This window comes from Vulpes lagopus, chromosome 2 (assembly GCF_018345385.1).
Source record: "Vulpes lagopus strain Blue_001 chromosome 2, ASM1834538v1, whole genome shotgun sequence".
Classification (NCBI taxonomy): domain Eukaryota; kingdom Metazoa; phylum Chordata; class Mammalia; order Carnivora; family Canidae; genus Vulpes; species Vulpes lagopus.
Genome location: NC_054825.1, coordinates 172,135,483 through 172,145,077, shown reverse-complemented (window position 1 = coordinate 172,145,077; position 9,595 = coordinate 172,135,483). Strand labels below are relative to the sequence as shown.

The 9,595-nt window shown below is 38.5% G+C and overlaps 1 protein-coding gene across 2 annotated transcripts in view; it reads left to right on the top strand.

Annotated features, from left to right (window-relative positions):
• Positions 1 to 1,390: 1,390 nt before the first annotated feature.
• The window catches only part of LOC121485459 (zinc finger protein 420), a 58,000-nt gene continuing 49,795 nt past the window's right edge, over positions 1,391 to 9,595 (top strand). For both annotated transcript variants that reach the window (XM_041745856.1, XM_041745855.1), the window contains exons 1-2: positions 1,391 to 1,510; positions 3,039 to 3,090. The gene's annotated coding sequence lies outside the window, so the exon portion shown is untranslated. The remainder of the gene's footprint in view (positions 1,511 to 3,038; positions 3,091 to 9,595) is intronic.

Below are 9,595 nucleotides of genomic sequence, written 5' to 3'. Positions count from 1 at the left end.
TATTATACTTTACATACATTTCATAAACTTTTGTAACTACTCTATTTAATAGAAACCATTAAAAAAAACTATCATTGAAAGCTACAAATTAAAAGAGGGAACGAAAGCTAAATTATTTTGGTAAGTCATACTGAAGTGGACTCCATTTTCCCAACTGGACTGGAATTTTTTTCTTTTTTTAATAACCTCAGTATGGGGTTTTTTGTTTTGTTTTGCTCTTTTAGATTTTGTACTGGAAGTTCAAGTTTGTGATTATTAAAAAAAAAAGAGAAAAAAAGGCCATGAGACAATTCAGGCTTACCAACAAAGCCTACACAGCTTTATTTTCTCTCCCTGAGCCAAGGTAAAATCTTATGTATAAAGTTATATAATTATTTTTTTTAATCGATGGCCTCTCAACCTTACCCAATAACGTCCCCATAATAGTACAAGAGAATGAGTACCCACCTCGCGGGCCTGTGCCAGAGAAAAAAAGCAGTTAAGCTAGGACTGGCTTTGAAATCCTGTTTCTTGAAAACAACACTGTTGATTTTGCCTTCTTCCCCATAACACGTAATTTGATCCAATAGAAAAATCGTGTTTAAATTATTTGCCAGATAAACTGATAACCTTTATTTCCCCAGATCAAATCAGTGTTCAAGAAAGAAATAACCTGACCGTCAGTCACACACATGCTCTTTTGGGAGTCAAACTCCTACAGACACCAAGAAATAAAGGCATGAGAAAAGCACATTTGCATAACACGAATCATCACCAGTCATGCAACCACTCTCAATTATGAACACAAAACAAACCACGACAGCAGAGGTCCCTTCTTCCACCACACAGTCCCACACAGTTATGCCATTCCCACGCGGCTTCAAGTATGAACCACTTCACACCCGACGGCGTGTAGAATCACACACAGGGAGAAATACAACCACACACCCAGTCGCCGAGGGTCTCTCAGTTCGCCCGACAACATCTCGCGTTGTCTCACACACACCGAAGGGCCTGGCAAGGCACAGGGAGGGTCTCTGCGAGACTGAGGGCCCGGCTGATCCTCCCCTCAGCTCCAGCTCCTCCGCTGCACCTGCCCGCCCGAGGGTCCCACCTTCTCCGGATTCGGTAAGACTCTGGAACCACCCAACCCTGGCAGTCTCAGGCCCGCGCCGGACGCCTGCGCACGAGGGCAGGCGGGCACTCCCACAAACACCCGCAGCGCCGCCGCTGCGCGAGCGGGTTTTAGCTACGGAGTCCAGGAACCTGGAGGAGGGTTTAGTGAACTGGGATTCCTAGCGTCCGGACGGGTCAACCACAGCCCTCCCGGCGTTGGACTACATTTCCCAGAGCCACCGCGTCCCCAAGTGCGGCTTCATTTCCGTTTGTTCGCGCGATTTGGGGACCTCGCGAGGGGAGGGCCGCGCTTGTGGAGGAGCTTGGCCCGGCTCCGGCTGGGCGGGCGAACCTGAAATCGGGGTTTGGACCCCGGGCTCCAGATCCTGGATCCTGAACTGCACCTTCTGTCGAGGTGAGGATGTCCGGAATGCCGGGGCGGAAGCGTCGCTGGAAAGCAGCGTGTGTGGCGGTCTCCTGGCGTTTTGTGTGGTGAGACAGCCTGCCTGGTCTTGGTGTGGGCGAATGAACGTGTGCGAGGGTGGTTTTGTGAATAAGCGTTTGTGTGAGAGAGAGTTGTGACTCTGAGGGTGTAGTAATACCGCTGTGACATTGTGTGTGTGACCGGCGTGCTTAACTAACTGGGAATGTGCTTGTGTGACAGTGTGATTGTGCGAACGTCGTATGTGACTGGGGGTTTGCTTGTGACTGTGAGCGACTCTGTGTGCGACTCTGCTGTTGTGACAGAGTGTTTGGATGTTTTTGGATCACTTTGAGGTTGTGTATGCGACTGTGTATTGTGTGTATTCCTGGGGTTTGTCCGTGACTTTGAGGAGTTATGAGAGTGTTTTTGTGACACGGTGTTTGTGACCACTTGTTTCTTTGACCTGGTAGTTGGTTATATTTTTCTGTCCGATGGCTGTGTGAATGCCATATGTGTGACTGTTGGGACTGTGAGCGTGCTGCTTTCATGACTGTGAAGAGTGAGAGTGCTGCCTTGTAGGTGTGTTTTTGGCCGTGTGTATCCCCGACAGGGTGCTTGGATGTGCTTGAGTGATTGTGTGTATGCACCGCGTATGATTGGATTTTATTTAAGGTGAAAGGTGGTCTGAGGTTGTAATATTAATTTGGAGATTGTGACTCTGTGTGACCATGGAAATGTGTCTGACTTTGTTTAGTCATTTGTATATTTTTATAGCCTGTGATCTTAAGAGAATTTAATGAAGTACAGAGATAAAATTGGATTTTTGTATTTTGGAGGTTCATTCTGGTCTGAGTCTGCCTGTTTATCATGAGTCTCACGTGGCTTTGTCCTCACAAAACTTGACTTCTTTCTCTTCTGAATCTCAGTGACCCTCTGTCATCCCCCTTCGTACATGGCCTATATTGCTTCATTTCTTTATCCATTTTTGTTCGCATTGCAGATGTAGGTTTCCTTTTGGCTTCCAGGTGTTCTCTCACCTTACAGCCTTAAGGATGTTGAATGCAGAAAGGTGACAGGAAGGAAAGAAGTCAGAAATTTGAGCCCTTGAATGAAGACTATAAGTTGTTTCTAAGCCACAGACCTGTGTCTGACAAGATTTGATAGCACCTTCAAAACAGGCCATTTGGAAATGTAATGGGGTTCCAGGAGTGGGAATACTTCTAGAGAATGTGCCAGAGGAGCCAGTCACACACTTTAGAACATGGAAGTACTTCACTGCAGGGCTTTGTCTCCAGTAGACAAGTTTGAATCTAGAAGTAAGTTCTAGTCCGAGACAGCTGTGATCTTGGACCATCTTTCTAAAACAAAGTGCAGAGCTGTTCTACTCTCCTGACTTTCTTTCATTGTAGATAAAAGGTAGATTGGGGAATTGGGTGAGTAAGAGTATGTGTTCTAATTTAGAGTATGTTCCAAGAAAGGTCTACTATCTCATGATTCCATTTTCTTTTCCTGAGAGTAGAGCCCAGAGGAGGAAAAAAATGGCTGTTATACATTCAAAAGCAAAGTCCAAGGTGAGTACGTGTTTCCTCTTTGTTTCCCTAAATGCCTTTATTTTTTTCAGGACGTAGAAATCTTTGTTTTCTCTTCGAAATTTCCTAGTTAAGCTTTCTCAAATGATAGAAGTGGCAAGGCAATTTTCTGTAGATTAGAGCAAGACTATCTACAGTTAGTTGTGATAGATATTTCCCAATAGTGGGTAAATTGAGGAAGAATGGATGTGAGACTCATAAATTTATAAAGGAAATAATGTGTTATTTCGGACACAGCAGCATTTTTTAAAAAAACTTTTTGTTTGATGATATTATTATTATTCCCCCCCCCCTTTTTTTAAGAGAGAGGGATGGGGAGGGAGGAGAAGAGGGAGAGAGAGAATCTTAAGCAGGCTCCATGCCTAGCGCCAAGCTGGAGGCAGGGTTCGATCTCCCAACCTGAGCCAAAGTCAAGAGTCTGACACTTAACCAACTAAGCCACCCCAGGTGCCCCTGTTGGTAATTTTCAAACATACACAAAAGTATGATGAATCATCATAGGCCCAGCTCAATAGTTATCACTTGCCAATCTTATTTATTCTGCCTTTGGTTTGAAATCCTTTCTAATTTGCCTTTTGACAAAGGCAAATTAAATTTTGGACTTATGGGTTATTTTAGAAAATCTTATTTTTAGGTATTACGAGGATCTCCCAGAGATCTTTTTGTTACTTATTTCTAATTTCATTTCATTGTGTTCAGAGAATATACTTTTTATGATGTGAATCCTTTAAAATTTATTAAGAATAGTTTTGTGACCCAGAATGTGTGCACTTGAAAAGACTATATTCTGCTGTTGGGTGAAGAGTTCCATAAATGTCAGCTAGGTAACTCAGGTTGATAGTGTTGTTTATTTATTTATTTATTTATTTATTTATTTATTTTGATAGTGTTGTTTAAATCCTCTGTACCTTTACTGATTTTGTCTGTTTTTATTTCTGTCTCGTAATTTCTATTAGTTTCTTCTTCATATATTTTGAAGCTCTGCACTAGGTGTTATGCTATATGTTGGCAAATTGAACTCCAATAAAATAAATAAATAAATAAAATATTTTGAAGGTCTGTTAGATTCACAGAAGTTTTCCATAATACATCCTATTGGTGAATTGATGTCTTTATCATTATGAAATGGTCTTCTTTATCCCTGGTAGTGGTCTTTGCTCTGAGCATCTACTTTGATATTTAATGTTGCCACCCTCGCTTTCTTTTCATTTATGTTAGCATGAAATATATTTTTCTATCCCTTTATTTTTTACCTGTTTGTGTTCTGGTGTTGGAGCACATTTCTTGTTGGCTGCATTTAATTGGATCTTGTGTTTTTATCCAGTTTGATGATATCTGTCTTTTTTTTTTTTTTAAAGATTTTATTTATTTATTCATGAGAGATACAGAGAGAGAGCGAGGCAGAGACACAGGCAGAGAGAGAAGCAGGCTCCAGGCAGGGAGCCTGATGTGGAACTTGATCCCAGGACCCCAGGATCATGCTCTGGGCCGAAGGCAGGCGCTAAACCACTAAGCCACCCAGGGATCCCCAACAATTTCTGTCTTATAATTACTTATATTATGTAGTGTGATCATTGATGTGGTTTTGTCAAATGCATCATTTTATCCCGTCTGTTCCCTACTCCCTTTTCTTTCTTTTCTGCCGCCTTTTGAATTGGGAGTTTCAAACTAACAATAGCCATATTTTAACTATCTGAATACAGAAAAACAATCAAGACTTCTTGGAAGTTCAATAGGATATTATGTATTCTATAGTTAGGCTCATTTGTTTCATCTTGCTTTCTACTTTTAGTGATTGTTTTTCCCCACTTTGATTTAATTTTATTTTAAAATTATATAAAGTATATACTTATTTTCAAAATCAAAACTACAGAACAAGGTGAATGCAGAGAAGTCCAGTGTTCATTCCTGTCCCCTTCACTCTGTTTCCTTTTTCCCTGTGTAGATAACTACCTATTCTCTTTGGTGTATTCTTCAATTTTTAAAAAAATGGCCTATGTTTATGTGTATGTGTTTGTATGTATACATATGTATCCATACATGGACACATTTATTTTTTACATCTCCATTCTTAATTAAAAAGGAGTATTCTGGGATCCCTGGGTGGCTCAGCGGTTTGGCGCCTGCCTTTGGCCCAGGGCGCGATCCTGGAGACCCGGGATTGAATCCCACGTCGGGCTCCCGGTGCATGGAGCCTGCTTCTCCCTCTGCCTATGTCTCTGCCTCTCTCTCTCTCTCTCTCTCTCTCTGTGACTATCGTAAAATAAAAAAAAAAAAAGAAGGAGTATTCTATACACTACATTTTGTTTTCCTCACATGTTTAATGTATCCTGGAGGTCATTCTTAGCGGCCCACAGAGATCTTTCTTATTCTATATTGTAATTACCTCTTCTGTTGTGTGAGTGTAATAATTTACTCACCCAGTCATCTGTGAGTAGGCATTTGTTTTTTTCCCCCAATATTTTTCCATTATTAATATAGCAATCAATAACAGTGCGTATGGTTTCTATTTGTAGAGGTTTATCTTTGGGGCAAATTTCTAGAAGTGGCCTACTTTTAGTTTATTTTAATGTTTTTGACATAAATTCTACCTGAATCACAACTCTTGAATAATAGTAAAATGGGTACATTTCCTTATTTTTCCCCTTCCCCATCTTTTTCTCCATTACCCAAGCTAAAAAAAGTCTTAGAGGTTTTTTTATTGTTAAATATTCTTTTTCTCAGAATATATTGAGCCTTTTTTTTTTAACCATTGCATATCCTTTTAAAAATTTTTTACAAAGCTATTATTTCCTGATATCAAAGTAGTTTTCTTTTTTATTTATTTATTTATTTATTTATTTATTTATTTATTTATTTATTTATGATAGTCACAGAGAGAGAGAGAGAGGCAGAGACACAGGCAGAGAGGCAGAGAAGCAGGCTCCATGCACCGGGAGCCCGACGTGGGATTCGATCCCGGGTCTCCAGGATCGCGCCCTGGGCCAAAGGCAGGCGCCAAACCGCTGCGCCACCCAGGGATCCCCCAAAGTAGTTTTCTGATATGAAAATAGTACATGTTTGTTGGTATGACTTAGAAAATACAAAAAGAAATAAGAAAATAACAAATACTCAAAAAGTCTATTTTAGAATGAATCATAGTTCATATTTGGAATCTATCCTTCAAGTCTTTTTTTTTTAACTTTTAATTATAGAAAAATTTAAACATGTATGAAACATGTATAATGTAGTATAGCCCCATGTACCCTCCCCATCACTAAGCTTCAGCAAATATCAATTTATAATTAAACATGTTTCATCTATAGATCCACCACTCCTTCTCTTGACCAAAAAATGGATTATCTTGGAGTAAATCCCAGATATGTAATTTCATCCACAAATATTTTAATATGTGTTTTTAAAAGATAAGAACTTTATACTTAAAAAACATAATCACAGGACATCTGAATGGCTCAGTTGATTAAGTGTCTGACTCTTGATTTTGGTTCAGGTCATGATCTTGCAGCCGTGTGATTGAGCCCTGCATCAAGCTCTGAGCTCAACGTGGAGTCTACTTCAGATTCTCTTTCCCTCTCCCCTCCCATTCATTCTCTCTCTTTCTCAAGAAATAAAATCTTTAAGAAACATAACCACAATATCATCACTATAAAGAACTCCACCTTTAATACCTTATTAATATTATGAAAAAGCAAGTTAGTGTTCAGATTTCTCCCATTGTCCATAAATACTTGTAGAATTAAGATCCAAACAATGTCCATTTAGTATAATAGTATGATATGTTTCTTAATCTTGATCTTAATCTTTCTTTCTCTTTTCTTGCAGTTTATTTGTTCCAGCAACAGTTTTCTTATAGAGTTACCCATATTCTGGATTTTGTTGGTTGCACATGTGTGGTGTCATTTTACATGTTCCTGTATTCTAAACTGGCATTTACTTCTAGAGACTTGATCAGGTTTACATTTTTTTTGTGGTTTTGCTTGTTTGCTTTGCACTAATTCTTCATACATATTGGTGTGTGCTGCATAATATTTGGTTGCTTTTCTTTATGTGATATTAACAGCTATTGGTTATTTCAGAATTTATTATTTTATCAGTGTTACAAGATATTCTAATTCTTTTATTTCTTCTGCATTTATTAGTTGGAATACTTCCCTAAAGGGAACTATCCTCTCATCAATGTCTTGGTTACTCTGAGGTATAGCTCATGTAAAAAAAATCAGGACAAAAGCTTGCTTTTGCTCATGATTTCTCAGCATCTTCCAAAGTTTATCCTATGTTTTCCTTTTAAATTATTACCATGAACTTGCAGATTTAAATATATTTGATATGTTTCAGTCCATAGCAGTTATTGTTTTTATTAATACTCAGATTGTTCATCTTTGTTTATGGGATCCTCTTTACTCCCTCTGATTTAGCTCCTTTAGGATTCTGTGGCTCTGGTCCTTGAAGTAGGAAAAGCCTTTTGTCTCGTACCCTGTTGGCAATGAAAAGATTCCCTACATCTGTGCTGATCCATCTGACTATCTGCGGTACTGTTCCATGGAGAAATATAGAACAGCTGGGGAGCCAGTGCTTTCTTTGGGCTAGCCTCTTTTTGTACTTAGAGATTAGTAAGTGATTAAAAGCTGTTACTTTCATATTGGGTTGTTTTAGTTTTTCTGACAACTTGGCAGCTCAGCTCTTTTCAGCTCAGCTTTTGACAGTTTGGTGTGGTATTCTTGACAGTTGAGTGTGGTGTCAATTTTGTCAAGGTACTTGATAGTGTTGTATGTAAATACTCTATCTCATTAATCTCATTTTTATCTACTTGTTCTGATAGTTGCTGAAAAATATTAAAATTTCCAAATCTGATTGTGGATTTGTCCATTTCTTCTTTTAGTTCTATTAGTTTTTGCTTCATATATTTGGTGCTTTGTTATATCTCTACACATTTAGGATTTCTGCATCTTCTTGATGAATTTATCCTCTTCATCTTTTATATTAGTCTTTGTCTTGATCTCTTTTTTGTCATATATTATTAATATGATTGCATAGGCTTTCTTATCCTTAGTATTTTTGTGGTAGATGTTCTTCCACCATTTCACTTTCTCCTTTTTTTTTTTAAGTTTTTATTTAAATTCCCATTAGTTAACATACAGTGTAATATTAATTTCAGGTGTATAGTATAGTGACTCAACACCCAATGCTCATTTCAGCAAGTGCGCTCCTTAATCCTCATCACCTATTTTATCAGTCTCCGCACCCACTTCTCCTCTGGTAACCATCAGTTTGTTCTTTATAATTAAGAGTTTTTCTTGGTTTGCCTCCTCCTTTTTGTTCCACTTTGTTTTTTGTTTTGTGTTTAAAATTCCATATATGAGTGAAATCATATGGTATTTGTCTTTCTCTGACTTGTTTCATCTAATACTCTCTAGCTCCATCCATGTCCTTGCAAATGGCAAGATTTCATTCTTTTTATGGCTGAGCAATATTCCATTGTGTATATATACCACATCTTCTTTATCCATCAATTGATGGATACTTGGGCTGTTTCCATAATTCAGCTATTGTTGATAATGCTGTTTTAAAAACATCAGAGTGCATGTATCCCTTTGAATTAGTATTTTTGTATTCTTTGGGTAAATACCTAGTAATGCAATTGCTGGGTAGCTATATTTTTTTTTGAAGATTTTATTTATTTATTCATGAGAGACACACAGAGGCAGAGACATAGACAGAGGGAGAAGCAGGCTGCCCACAGGGAGCCTGATGTGGGACTCGATCCCCAGACCCGGGATCATGCCCTGAGCCAAAGGCAGACACTCAACCACTGAGCTACCCAGGCATCCCAAATAGTTCTATTTTTAACTTTCTGGGGAACCTCCATACTGTTTTCCACAGTGGCTGCACCAGTTTGGATTTCCACCAACAATGCACAAGGGTTCTCCTTTAACCACATCCTAGCCAACACCTGTTGTTTCTTGTATTGTTGATTTTGGTCATTCTCACAGGGATGAGGTGATATGTCATTGTAGTTTTGATTTTTGTTTGCCTGATGATCAGTGATACTGAGCATCTTTTCATGTCTCTTGTCTTATATTTAAAACAAGTATACAGGCTTTCTTATGCTTAGTATTTGTATGGTAAATTTTCTTACACAACTTTACTTTCAACCCACCTGTGTCTTCATACTTAAAGTGTATTTCTTATAAAGAGCATACAGTTGAAATTTGCTTTTTTCTTTTGTCTTGACATTGTCTCTTTTTAATTTTTTTTATTTTTAAAGATTATTTTCATGATTAAATGTCTGTAATAGCATATTGAGTAAAACAAAGTACAGAGAAACCCATTCAGGGGAATTCATCCAAGGAGTTGGGTAGATGTGAAGAACCCTAAATACATTGTCCTTTAGTCTGTATGTAACACAGTGGTTTCTAAGAACTTAAGGTAATAAGATCTGCCTCAGTGAATGCAAAGTATTTAGCATGTGACATTGTCTTTTAATGGG